The following is a 15,191-nucleotide window of genomic DNA, read 5'->3' as shown; positions in this document are numbered from 1 at the left end:
GAATACTGACTTGAATGCAAAATACAATTAAATGGAAGACGAATGTTTTATGTAATTTACATACAATTGCTTATACCTACATGAGAAGAACTGGCTATACATCTCTTGAATACACAAATGAAATACATGAATAAGAATTTAATTTTACTTGAACAGCTCCGTAAGAATACACACACATGCACACACACACACACACACACACACATATATATATATATATATATATATGTGTGTGTGTGTGTGTGTGTGTGTCTCCTTTCCGTACCATGGTTATGTTTCGGAAAGACTAAGAACAGAGGTTATGAGTGTTGTGTGGAAATGATATCCCGACAGATTTAAAACTAATTTTTAGTAACAAGTTCTCAGTTGGCTCACTGTTTAAATATAAGGAGAGTCTACCTACTCCCTTGTGTTCCGGTGCCATATACACTTTTGAATGTGCACTCTGTAATGAGTGTTACACTGGAAGCATATCTAGACAGCTTCAGTGTAGGATTTCGGATCACATGGTGAGATCGGTACGAACCAATATACCTTTAAATAAGAAACCTATTTCAGCTATTTATGACCACGCATTTAAATCTGATCATGCCATTTCTAAGGTAAAATTTCAAAATTACCAGACAGACATAGTAGCGTCATGAAAGTGTATCTTCCTAACTATGTACTTAGGATGATTATATTAATTTTACTAATTTTACATATGATAATTGAAGATAGGCTTAAGATGACTTAAGTTGGGTCGAGAGCTCCCGAATAAAAAAGATGATAGCAGCATTGACTATTTTATTCCTACTTAAATTGCGATTCCCAAGAGGAACCCATCTATCAAATATATGTATGTATATTATATATATATATATATATATAATATATATATATATATATATATATATATTTATATATATATATATATATATATACATATATATATATATATATATATATACATATATATCTTTATATATATAATATATATATATATATGCATCTGAGCATCACGTTTTCCTGTGATTTTTACGCATATATATATATATAGTGTATATATATATATATATATATATATATGTGTGTGTGTATATATATATGCAGAAGAGCTTCAAGGAAAATTAAAATACGAAGTATACGATTAAGTCCTTACTAGTTTCGTGATACTTCTTCAGAGAACTCTGAAGAAGTATCACGAAACTAGTCAGGACTTAATCGTATATTTCGTATTTTCATTTTCCTTGTGGTTATTTTGCATCTGAGCATCACGTTTTCCTGTGATTTTTACGCATATATATATATATATATATATACATATATATATATATATATATATGTGTGTGTGTGTCCGTGTGTACATATATATATATATATATATATTTCTATATATATATAATATATATATATATATATATTTATATATATATTATATATATATATATATATATATTTATATATATATATATATATATATATATACTGTATATATATATATATATATATATTGGTGTACTACTGTTACTAACGCACATTTGGGTTCCCTTCAAATGTCATCTTCAATGTGTTATAGACTAGATTTGGTATGTTATATGTTCAAGTAAAGTCTAGGTAAGTTAACTTTTAAATAGTTTATTCTTTAAAAACAGTATTAACATCTCCATCACAGGAGTATAGATGGTTTGGTCGGATGACCATTCCATATGACATCTCAAAGTGAACTGTTACAAATATCCATATTCACGTTAAAGTTTATATAGTTATCTCAGCACTTAAGGATTTATAGTACACACAACATTAATACCTGAAGGTACTTGGTTCCGTTCTCACAGACAACTCTCACGGGCTTGGTTGTGTTTACTCTTCATGAAAAATGTTACATTGCTGAGGTTTGGCATTCGCATCCGGCTTATGATATGACTATGGCATTTCTCACACTTCTCTTACTTCTACAGTGATCGGTAGGTCATGTGTTTTAAACAAGTAATATCTATATATTCCATTAGCTCGGTCAGCTACCTAAATTTTTGAAAATTTAACAATACGTCAAAATATGTTTACTAGGAATGTGACGGGATATATATATATATATATATATATATATATATATAGGGCTTATATATTTTATTAGATGCCCATAAATTCTTTATTTTAAAATTCAGGCTTATATATTCTATTAGGTGCCAAAAAATGATTTATTTTTTAAATGTTTTTTAAAATGCTAATGTTCTATAGTCTCTTCAATAACATATTACTAGCGTAATAACTGCTTTTCATGCACAACACTTTTCCAAGACAATCTTACTCCTTTGAGCGAGTGAAGGGGCCAGTTTCAAACGGTTTTAAATTGAATTATATAATGAGTTTTGTCTGGACATGGCAAAACGTTTTATTTGAGCTCCAATTTATTTCTCTTTAACCTACCCCAAACAAGGATGTTAACGGCGATAAATATCATCACCCTAACGCTGATTACTACTAGTAACACGTAGAATCGACGTTCTGCATAAGTCGGTGTCGGGTGGTCCATCTCGGTCAATTTCATCAACCGCTTGGCAACACGTGCATTGTATGTGAGAGGTAAACATGGAATTGTTGTCGACCACGTGAAGTTCGCGAAGTAGGCTCGTTCTCTGATGATAGTCTTGATTCCATGAACCATGTAATTCGGGGACGTACCGATACAACCATCGGATGCAACGAGGATTTGGGAATAGGACGGGGATCCGTTCGGGCATGATACATTGAAGCCAGCCTTGTCGTATCGTATCCACGAGCCGTTGTTCAGTCTGCAATTGAACTTTTTATCGTCAAAGGGATAAAGCTTTTCCAGACAATTTTCATGTGTATGGGAGAGAGCACCGTCTAGCACTATACCTAACTAGCATGAATCCATTAAGTTTTTATGGAATTCAAAGGAGTCAGCTGTACATATTTTTTTTTATCCATTGCATCTGAACAGTGAGTTAATTGATTTAAGTCTTTAATGACCGTATATGTTTCCTTGTCTAAGGAAATCAATACGTGTCCTGTCAAACTGGATATTACTGGATTTGAGTGATTCGTCATGAAAGTCGGAAATGGTGATATCCTGTCAGATTGCCATGCATCGGAAGAATCAAAAGGAATTGTAATCATAATCCTGTGATTTTCAACTCTTACTGTAATTAGGCTGTAATACAATTCTAACCTACGTGCATCTAACAAAGGAACATAACCTAATGTCTCCAGTCCGTTTTCCACAATTAACGTTAAGTCTCTTATTGGCAACAAATGCAGTGACAGTAATCCTTTAGTCGCTAACGTGATAGCTTCCACATAGTCTTGTAATTTCTCAATGAAATGTGCAATTCTATTATGTATGTTAACGGCGATAGCATTTGATCTTGAATGATCAAATGCCACCGAGTTTGTTTAGGGCTGTGGTTGAAGCCTTTAAAGAACTCTGCTAGGGGTTTAGGGTCAGTAAGAACCTTAACGGGATAACCGTAAATTATGAACTTAAAATGCAGTAGTGAATTAACAATAGCTAGCCCTTCCTTGTCTATTACTGCATACTTACTTTCGGAAGTTCTCAATTTTCGAGAATAGAAAGCTATCGGGAAAAATTGTTTATCATATTACTGAAGCAATACCCCTCCTACTCCTAAGTCTGAGGCGTCTGTTGCAATGAAGAATTCCTTACCGAAGTCAGGAAATTTTAAGATAGGAGAACTACACAGTTCATCTTTCAAAGTAAACCCTGGAAAGGTATGATGGGTCGTTTGCGACCCCTACAGCATTTTCAAAACCTGTTTTTTTCCCCATAAATAATCAGCTGTCTCGAATATGGAAGTGATCGACCTGCAAGGGGTGACTAGTCTACATGCCATTGTCTACTTTAGGACTGATTTTCGTCTAACTTCCCTCCTTCCCCGTTTTTTTACCCACCCCAGGGGTTGACCTTGACCCTGAATACCTTTATAGGGGTAAGTGATCAAACAGCAAAGTTATTACATAATTATAAATTGTCGAACAGTGTTGATACTTGTTTGGTTCTTTATAGTTGGATAGTGTGGGTGAATGGTGTGTCTACCATATGCATGACATTGTTTTTGGCTTAGATGCCATATATTGCCATGAGGTCCATTTTCCCTCAAATGCTAATTTCTGATTTTTTTGTTTTTTTTTGCAAATTTGATTTTTTTTCTATTTATTTTGAATTTATCTTCAATAATGGCCAGCAGACAGTATTCCCTCGGCATGGATGTCATCAACACACTTCTAATGGAGTTAAAAAGAGATGTTGATGATAATATGGAGCTTGCAACCCCATTCTTCATTCCAAGTGGTAGATTGGGCTGTAAGAGTTGTTGCGGTCTGTGGCCATTTTGTTGACATACCCGAAAGGTAAGTTGGCATATCTCTATACATTCTTGTTCTGTATAGAATTCGTGATGTTTTGGTATAATTTAATGCCTAAATATCATATTTTATAGGAGATACAATGATTTTCATAAGAAATTTACATTGTGAACTAGGCCGTCAAAAAATGACCTTTAGATTTTACCCCTGTTATAACAGTAAATTACATCTTAGTGCACATTTTATTATGTATTTCTGTTCTAGGATAATATGAGTTTATTCTATAAAAAAATTAGCCTCTTCCTATTTCATTTGGGTACCAAAAAAATTAATGAAATTTGGACAAATTTTTTTGGCTAAAAAAATTTACCCTTTTTTTCTTATTTCAGATCTTGACTTCTATGGGTCCAACTCATTTCCAGCAATTACACGCTGTTGCTTTGCCATATAAGAAGGTGTCCCTAAAGGGATTTATGTGTATATGTATATTTCTATTTTTTGTGAATATTTACGTCAAGTCTTTTTTTTGTATACTTAAATTTTTAATATAATTCGAATAAATAGTTATTTTGTAGATGGGTATCATTTATATTTTCAGTAATTTTTAGCATTTTTTGAAATATTTTTAGCAAGTAAAACAATACAGATTGATGCATAACTAAATTTTTCCTTAATTTTTTTCAGAGTCGGGTCGTTCACGACCGAGTATACCCTTAAAGGGGTGTCCGAGTAGCATACCTATCCAGGGTTAAACGCCTGTTGATGTTGCTCAGACCATATGAAATCTACGCCCTTCTTCGTAAGATCAGTTAAAGGAGCGGCTATTATTGAATAGTTGCGTATAAAACGCCTGTAATATCCACTACAACCCAAAAATTGCTGTAATCCCTTGACATTAGTAGGTATGGGAAAATTACGTATAGCCGACATCTTATCATGGACTACTTTAAGACCTTGGCTTGACACCATGAAACCCAAATATATTAATTCTGTTTTGAAAAATTCACACTTACTAATCTTTGCACTTAAGTTATGTTGTCTTAATCTCAGTAGTACTAGTTCTAACTTACGTAGATGTTCTTCTAAGGTGTTGGAAAAGATTACAAGATCATCCATATAGGCATGCAATATATCCCCAAACAAGTCTCCAAACATTATGTTAATCATTCTTGTAAATGTTATAGGAGCACAACGTAAACCAAAAGGCATCTGTAAAAATTCATAATGTCCCCTGGCTGTGCTGAAGGCTGTGTATGGGATACTATCTTCTTCTAATGATATCTGGTGAAAGCCTTTAAGTAAGTCCAAACTGGTAAAATATTTTTTTTGACCTAACAAAGACAATATATCGTCAGTACATGGCACTGGGAATCGATCAGGGATTGTCTCCTCGTTTAGACGACGAAAGTCGACGCAGATACGCCATGTTCGATCTTTTTTCGGTACAACTATTAAAGGAAAATTATAAGGGCTGTTTGATTTCCTAATGACTCCTTCTTCTGGCATTTTACCTACTTCATCACTTATTTCATTCTGGAAATTCATAGGGAGTCTGTACGAGGGTACATAGATAATTTTCTGCTTGTCCTTTAACCTTATTTGATGCTCGATCACATATGTTTTTCCTAAGGATCCATCCCAAGTGGAAAAAACATCATGATATTGAGTTAAAAGTCCAAAAATTTTCTGCTGAATTTCTTTATCTTGAATATCTTTATTGATTTTATTTTTAATAGATCGCAAAAGGGATTCATCCGCAACTGATTGGGAGTGATTAATTTCAACAACGGTAAGAATACGATGTTTATAAACTTCTACATCCAAGATATGTTGATTTTTGTGAATTACTAAAGTGTTATTTAAATGATTACAGACTTCAATATTACATTGTTGATGCAAGCCTACTGTATAAATAGCTTGTGTGACAGACAATCCGTTAGTTTTCAAAGTGTCGGAAACGATTATTATTTCAGATCCCGGTAATGTTTTCTTTATTTGCACTATTAAATTCGAAGGTACATTTGGTTCGATAGATTGCGTTCAAGATGATATTACAAGTGAACGAGAATTCTGCTGGGTCGCGTATATTATTTCTTTATTAGTGAGACAAGTTATTGGTTCTTCAACGTACGTTACGGTTACATTTGTCGTCTCCTTTTTATCCAAAACTGATTTTAAGGTATTAGAAGACTTATAGAATTTCCCTTTGATATACACGCCGTGCTTGGCAGGGGCTAAGATAATGTTTTGATTTCCCATAGATGGGTATCTTATAATTACAGCTGGATACATATTAAAGTTTTTTATAACTACAAATGTATCGGCAAACGTGCGTTTACCGACTTTGAACTGAACATGAGTTATGCCTATGACATTTAATTCATTATTTCCTATAGCCGAGAGTCTAATTCCGGATTTTTCAGTCGGAAAGCTCGAAAACAACAAATGATGTGTCTTCAAATCCATGATATTACGTGGACTACAAGAGTAAAAAAAATAACGTAAAGGATTTGTGTTCTAAATTTACAGCATATAAGGTTGGTCGTAACTCATTTTGGCTTATTATTGTATGAGTTCGTTGCAAATCTACGGGAGTATGCACTGTTTTACTTAATTCGGCCGTGTGTTTCATAGGAAAATCTATTGTCTCACAATTATCTGATAAAATATTAAATTGATTATTCAATACTATTGATGTTGACATGAATGACCTTGACCCAACATCACTCTCTTCCCCTCTGGAGTTAATTATGTGGTATTTGCTTTGCTCTGTACATTCTGAAAATTAGTCTGACCTTGCGAGGTCTGGTTTGACGACCCAGGCTCAGCGATATTCGAAGAAGTGTTTGTTTGCTTTGGACTCTGAACTACATTGACATTTGGTTGTTTCTTCTTATTGTTAAAATGAGGATTTTTCTTTTTATTTCCATATGGAACTGACTGTGGAATTGACCGTGTATTTCTGGGATTCTGTTGTGTCTTACGTGAGTAACATTGACTGTATGAATGAGTTGCACTGTTGTGAATCGAGCAGAATTTCGTTCTGCAGTCCGTGCTTAAGTGACCTTGACGTTTGCAATTATAACACGTCATTCCCGCTACTTGACTACTAACTACGTTCACTGTTTGTGGCTTTGTTTCATTCTTTGCAAAAACTTGAGTTAACACGGGATCGAGATCTGGACACTTGGACATGTGTTTCTTTATCTGTTTATATACATTCAATTCCGTACATGCAGGCGTTAACTTCTTATCAAAACACCGCACTAAAGCTTCAGGCAACATAAGTGTCATGCAAGTTAAATACATTAATCGTAAAAAATCTTTCACGGAGATGTTATCTCTAGTAACCCAAGTGGAATTACCTAAAATGTCCTGATATTCATTAAGCCTATCAGCTCTGAAAGCTGCTCTCTCAATAACATTAAGTCGATTCATAGTGGCTTGATTAAGTGTATTTCGTAACGTTAATACTACATCCAAGGCTTCCTCAACCCCATAGACCGCGCGTAACCTAACTTTGAAATCATCCCAGGTAACTGCTTCTTGAAATGAAACACCTCTTAAATACGCACTCGCATACCCCTTAGAAAAATCTATAAAACTTTTAGCTTCTTGTAATTGTACAAAAGGGTCTACGATTTGTTTGGCATTTAAATGGGCATCGACGGATGAAATCCATGACTCCACATTTTGTGGCATGAACCCATTGACCCGACCCTGAAAAGGAAGGATTGCTGACCTGGCATTTACAAGCGTCACAATTGGAGGAGGATTAGTCTGGCCTACGCCACTAGGTCCAGGGGTAGGGCTCACAGGGGGAGTCATGACTGCTGTATTTCTTTTCCTATCTCTTGGACCCCTTGCAATTCTATCAAAATATCTATATGAGTATAGACGTCCACTGCGTAAACGCATATGTATAATAAAATTCCCCAAACAATGTTACTAATCCAAAGACATTTCCCGAGAATTTCTGAAAGAAAAGGGAATTAGCACAAAGAGAGAAAAAATTCTAGACGAGAATTCGGAGTTGAACACAGTTTCCTTTAATGAACGGAAATAAAAGATTAGCAGTTCACTCGCCCCAGTAATAATCGACTAACGACTCGTGATAACTACACTTCACTGCCCAAACTGGAATGAATTAAAAAATTTGTACTTAGATTATATATGGTTTTGTGTGATGTCGACACATCCTCTCTCTCTCTCTTGATGTTTTGTTAGCGATGTATCGTTCGAGTTTCTTGTTGAATGTAGTGCTTCCTGGATATGTTTTGCAAACGTTGAACGTCAGTCCTTGGGTTTCCTAGGATGTTGATTGAAGATGCAGTTCATCAGTATGTATTCATAACATTCATTAAATGTTAGATATTTAGATGGACTATATTACTTAGTCAAAATTGTAGATACAAGTAGATAACGTTGAGTTCTTGAAGATCTTTCTCTGGTTTTACAGCTTTTATTTTGAAGTCTTGAAGATCTTTCTCTAATTCTTAGAGTTTAATTTTATAGTTACTTGAAGATCTTTCTCTGATTTGTAGAGTTTAACCGCTGCCACCATTTATAAGTGTGCTACTTTTATAAGCACACATTGAGTATGTGTTGATTAAGATGTGTAAAGCTGGATAACGAAGTACATCTTATTAGCTTTAAAAAGTATTTATTGTTTAAAAACAACAGAGTTAAACATCTCCATCATAGGAGGGAGCTGGTTTGGTCAGATGACCAATTCTGGTGAAGTATAGATATGAACTGATTAAATTATCGATATCACAGATATCTTATGCTTAGTTGATGTAGCAATTTTATCACAATCTCGGAAGACACCTGCATCCAGTGACATCACAAACTTTCACACACTGATGCATTGGTGTTGACGTTTAAGAAAAATGTTATATTGTTGAGGCTGCATTGTGCATCCTGTTTATGATTTGAGTGACTACAGCAAATCCCACGGCTAGCATCTTCATCCAAAATGACATATTACGTCATGTGTTTTAAACATGTAATAATAATTATTTCACTTATTACATATATGATCTATTTTAGAATCATAATACGTTAACGTTGCCAACAAATATTGTACTTCCATAATCTGACTGATATTACTAGAATGTTCGTTTACCAAACTCATAATTTGATTGATTGAAGCTAACTGATTCCTTAGTTCTGACATAATCAATTCATTTTCATGAGTCAAAAGCTCAATTTTCTTATTTTGATTACTAATCTTAAGACGATTGGAAATTCCTAAGCCTAAACTTGCAAATAGAACCAAAGATGTTTAGTGCAGCAAAAATAAACGGGTTACGTTTCTCAAGATTATCATTTCCTACTGTCCGCATCAAAAGGTCACGAGCCAAAAATTCTGCGTCGTAAGTCTTATTTTGCAAGTCGTCGCATAGCATCTCTGTAACTTGTAGTGTCGATGCAAGCGAATTCTCTGTATTAAAAGGAAAGTGTCTTCTATGCATTTCATTTAATGACACAGCAAACCTTGAAATGGCGCTCTTTAAGCTAGTGACGTCATTCTCTGGGAGAAAAATTACTTGCATACATACTTCAACAACTACGTTACTTGATGTAATAGAAACGTCTTCTTGTCTGTCTACTATAGTGCCATATTTAAAATCTATACTATTAGTTTTAGAGCGCATCCCACACGAGAAAAATGTCTGAACGAACAATATCACTCCTAACAATAAAAACTTCATCTTGGAAACCTGTAATGAGAATAATATATGTAATTACTTCTGTATTAAAAAGAAAAAACTTTCAACATATAATGTTCACAAAAAAAAAAGAAATAAAAATCTTTCCCTCACTTCTTTCCCTCTTATATTAATTTCTTATGTCAGCCAATGGTACGATTCTCTCATCAGTGGGTTGGGATACGTTTTGAACTCTGAACCTATTAGCAGTTAATGTTTCCAAAATGTTAAATGGGCCTTCAAACTTACGTGTTAGTTTATAATTGAATCCTTTACGTACATTTACCTGTATGTATACATTATCACCCACGGTATATGTTTTAGTTGGCTTCGCTATTTTATCATGATTCCTTTTCATTATGATTTGTGATTCTTCTAAATTCTTTTGAAGGATATCAAAACGACTTTTGCTTGCATTTATACATTCTTTCAAAGGATTTGATAGAGTAGTTCTAGGCGTTAATACATGGAAATGCGTTCTAACTGGGGTACCATACAATGCCTCGTGCGTTGACATTTGAATTGATATATGATATGAATGATTCAGAGTACTCAGTACCGCAGGTATCGCAATATCCCAGTTGGCATCTGATCCCCCTAATGTTACTCTTAATATATTGAAAACCTTTCTATTCGCTCTTTCCACTAGCCCATTTGACTCTGAGTGATATATCATGGTATTTATTTTCTTTATGCTAATGATTTCACAAAATGAGGTAAAAAAGTGGTTATTAAATTCTTCACCCGAGTCTGAGATTATCATGTGTGGAATTCCATGTTTACAAATGTAACACTCGTAAAACTTCCTAGCGCATTCAATCGCAGTTTTAGTTTTTAGCACTATTAGTTCTGTATATCGAGTTAAAGCTTCTACAATTACTAAGAGGAGCTTATTTCCTCTGTCTGACTCGTAAAATCCTGTTAATAAATCTAAATGTATCCTTTCAAATAGTTGATTGGACACGAGATAAGCCCCTAGGCTGACAGGTGTTTTCGTATACCCTCTGTTTTCCTGACATGTGCGACAATTAGCTATGTGGTTTTTTATATCTGTAAGCATCGTATGCCAATAAAACAATGATTTGGCTATCTGTGACATTAATGAGAACCCCAGGTTTCCATGCAATGGATTTGCATACAACCAATTTAGAACAGTGGAAATAAGTGAGATTGGTACTACTACCTGGTCGTTAGTTACATGTGGTGTATTGCGGGTTTTCCTTGTCATGATTCTACACAGAATATTGTCTTTGATTTTATAATTCTGCTGCTTATACTTTATATATTCCTTTTCCTTATGATTGCCTTTCAAAGCATTTATAATTTTTTCTAATTTCTGATCTTTTCTTTACTCAGTCTGTAATAATTCAGCTCTCCAGCCCAAATCGTGTTCAGATATCGTTTTAACAATAGGCATGGATGTTGATATATCTATTAATTCAGCTGAAGGCTCCATAAAAGATGACACGGGGTTGCGTGATAATGCATCAGCAATGATATTTGCTTTCTCTGGTAAATACCCGATTCTCGCGCCAAAGTCTTGAATGATCAAATGCCACCGAGTTCGTTTGGGGCTTTGGCTGAAGCCTTTAAAGAAGTCGGTTAGTGGTTTATGATCAGTAAGAACCTTAATGGGATAACTGTATATTATGAACTTAAAATGCACTAGTGGATTAACAATAGCTAGCCCCTCCTTTCAAGATAGGAGAACTAAACAGTTCATCTTTCAAGGTATTAAACGCCTGTTGATGCTGCTCAGACCATATGAAATCTACGCCCTTCTTCGTAAGATCAGTTAAGGGAGCGGCTATTATTGAATAATTGCGTATAAAACGCCTGAAATATCCACTACAACCCAGAAATTGCTGTATTCCCTTGCCATTGGTAGGTATGGGAAAGTTACGTATAGCTGACACCTTATCATGGACTACTTTAAGACCTTGGCTTGACACTGTAAAACCCAAAATGGACCAATTCTGTTTTGAAAAATTCACACTTACTAACCTTTACCCTTAAGTTATGTTGTCTTAGTCTCTGTAATACTAGTTCTAATTTACGTAGATGTTCTTCTAAGGTATTGGAAAAGATTAAAAGGTCGTCCATATAGGCATTCAATATATTCCCTAACAAGTCTCAAAACACTATGTTAATCATTTTTGTAAATGTTATGGGAGCACAACGTAAACCAAAAGGCATCTGTAAAAATTCATAATGTCACCTGGCTGTGATGAAGGCTATGTATGGGATACTATTTTCTTCTAATGATATCTGGTGAAAGCCTTTAAGTAAGTCCAAACTGGTAAAATATTTATTCTGACCTAACAAAGACAAAATATCGTCAGTACAAGGCACTGGGAATCGATCAGGGATCGTCTCCTCATTTAGGCGACGGAAATCTACGCAGATACGCCATGTTCGATCTTTTTTCGGTACAACTATTAATGGAAAATCTTAAGGGCTGTTCGATTTCCTAATGACTCCTTCTTCTATCATTTTACCTACTTCATCATTTATTTCATTCTGGAATTTCATAGGGAGTCTGTACGAGGGTACATAGATAATTTTCTGCTTGTCCTTTAACCTTATTTGATGCTTGATCACATCTTTTTTTTCCTACGGATCCATCCGTAGTGGAAAAAACATCATGATATTTAGTTAAAAGTCCAAAATTTTTTTTCTGAATTTCTTCTTCTTGAATGTCTTTATAGATTTTGTTTTTAATAGATTTCAAAAGGGATTCATTCGCAACTGATTGAGCGTGATTGATTTCAGCAACGGTAAGAATATGATGTCTATAAACTTCTACATCTAAGATATGTTGATTTTTGTGAATTACTAAAGTGGTATTTATATGATTACAGCCTTCAATATTACATTGTTGATGGGAGCCTACTTTATAAATAGCTTGTATGACAGATAATCCGTTAGTTTTCAAAGTGTCGGAAAGGATTAATATTTTAGATACTGGTAATGTTTTCTTTACTTGCACTATTAAATTCGAAGATACGTTTGGCTCGATAGATTGCGTGCAAGATGATCTTACAGGTGAACAAGAATTCTGTTGGGTCGCATGTATTATTTCTTTATTAGTGAGACAAGTTATTGGTTCTTCAACGTACGTCACTGTTTTATTTGTCGTCTCCTTTTTATCCAAAACTGATTTTAAGGTATTTGAAGACAGAATTTTCCTTTGTCGTGATTGGCAGGGGCTAAGATAATGTTTTGATTGCCCATAAATGGGTATCCTATAATTACAACTGGATACATATCAATATTTTGTACAACAACAAATGTATCGGCAAACGTGCGCTTACCGACCTTGAACTGAACATGAGTTACGCCTATTACATTTAACCCATTACAGCCTAGCGGCAGCAAAAGCTGCCTCTATATTCTGAAGTGTTCAGAATCGTCTATATGTCTTACAGCCTTATCTTGCATTATGAGCATATTGAAACTAGTTCATTCTTGCTGCTGGCCTGGCCACATTACCCTGCAACTCACCTTATGCTGTCAGTTGAGCTTAGAGTGTGAATAAGTTCTGATGGGGGAAAAGGGTACCACATTTAGTTGTAAAGAAAGGTGTTTTCTATGTGAAATTTACAATTATTTCAAAAAATTATTGCTGTGTTTCCGTGATCTAGTGGTTTCTGTTTTTTGTGTTATCCACAAAATATTTCTGAAATTTTTTTCAAGGCCATCACTAAGAAAAGCATTATTAATGGCAGCTTTTGCTGCCGCTAGACTATAACGTAACAATTTTTTTCCGTTTTCTTATATAGAATTCATTTATTTTTCAAATATTCAGTTCGTAGATTCATGACTGAAATAAGAAATTAATGTTGAATGAACTCAATTCTTTGTTTGCTACTCGCCTCTACAGGAGTTTTATAAGGAAAAGTGATGCAATTTTTCATGCTCACAGATGTTTTATCTTACAAACGTAACATTAGTGTTCCTACAAAAATGATAGTATATATACATATATATATATATATATATATACACACACACATATATATATATATATATATATATATGTATATATATATATATATATATATATGTATATATATATATATATGTACATATATATATATATATATATATATTTATATATATATATATATATATATATATATATATATATATATATATATATGTACATATATATATATATATATATATATTTATATATATATATATATATATATGTATATATATGTACATATATATATATATATATATATATGTATGTATATATATATATATATATATATTTATATATATATATATATATATGTATATATATATATATATATATATATATATATATATATATATATATATACACACATATATATATATATATATATATGTGTGTGTATATATATATATATATATATATACATATACATCTTCTCTGCAGACTTACTTTGAATGAAAATTTCGATCTTCTGGATGAACATGACAATAAAGAAGTAAATGTTTCTGTAAATCTCCCATTTGAGATCCGGATGCAGACACTGACCAAGACTCAGATGCTTCAGATGATGAAGTTACATGCAATCCTGATCATTTGCCCAGAAGGATTCTCGCTACAGATGTCGCAATTGACAAATTGAAATAAAAAGAAAATAACCATATCGACTACTTAAATCTTTTCTGGACTGAACAATGGATTGAAGAACTTTATCATCAGAGCACAACATATGCAGAACAAAAGTTGCTCTCTAAAGACCAGATCACACCACAAAATATGAAGATTTTTCTTTCTATTTTTATACTTTCTGGCTACAACAAACTTCCCTACCAAAAAATGTACTGGTCTGAAACTCCTGATGTATTCAATAACTGGGTTTTTGAAAGCATTAGGAGAGATACATTTGATAAAATTCTTAGAAGTCTTCATTTTGCTGACAACGGGAAAATGACCGACGACCAATTTAGCAAGGTAAAAGTTGTTTCTTCTTATACTATAACCTCAGATTATGGTTTTGATGATTTATCACATAAATAATGTTTGTCGATTTATTTCTCCTCTTTTGTATGATATACTGAAGAACTGAAATATATTGACCAATAAAACCTTATGTTTATTATGGCATTCTAAATTTTCAGGTCCACTTTTCCAGCACCTCAATAATA

Source organism: Palaemon carinicauda, chromosome 23 (genome assembly GCF_036898095.1).
Source record: "Palaemon carinicauda isolate YSFRI2023 chromosome 23, ASM3689809v2, whole genome shotgun sequence".
Classification (NCBI taxonomy): domain Eukaryota; kingdom Metazoa; phylum Arthropoda; class Malacostraca; order Decapoda; family Palaemonidae; genus Palaemon; species Palaemon carinicauda.
The sequence above is the reverse complement of the archived record's forward strand: the minus strand, read 5'-3'. Positions refer to the sequence as shown.